The sequence below is a fragment of the Nannospalax galili genome, unplaced genomic scaffold (genome assembly GCF_000622305.1).
Source record: "Nannospalax galili isolate Female #2095 unplaced genomic scaffold, S.galili_v1.0 scaffold64, whole genome shotgun sequence".
Taxonomy (NCBI): Eukaryota; Metazoa; Chordata; class Mammalia; order Rodentia; family Spalacidae; genus Nannospalax; species Nannospalax galili.
In genome coordinates this window covers 1,286,060-1,286,522 of record NW_008352316.1, presented here as the reverse complement: position 1 = coordinate 1,286,522, position 463 = coordinate 1,286,060, and positions in this window count along the sequence as shown.

Below are 463 nucleotides of genomic sequence, written 5' to 3'. Positions count from 1 at the left end.
CTTTGTGAAGTGGAAATGAGGTCTTTACACATTCAGCTGCAGTGGACTGGGCAATGGCCTGAATGCAGTCCTGAAAGAAGTTTTGGAGACAGTTCATTAAGCATAGCACAGTGGTTTAGAGCAAAAGTGGGCTTATTTCTCTTGACTGCAATGTTGAATAAGACTTGAAGTTTTATATTTAAGCAGTATTTTTCTGTGGTCGCCAGCTGTGGCTGCTCTCCTCCAGCTATGGTTACTGTCCTGCTCTCTCAGTTCCTCCGATCAGTGGTCCAGTCCAGACTCCAGAGCTGGTGAGGAGCCTGTGCCAGTGTCGCCGCATTCAGACGCAGGAGACCAGGTTCAGTGACACAGATCTGCTTTATTGCAGGAAAGTACGGGCTTATATAGGGGTAATAGTCCAATCATAACACAGCATATGGGATCCCTTATTAGCATGGCAGACTAGTATCCTATTACAATCTAG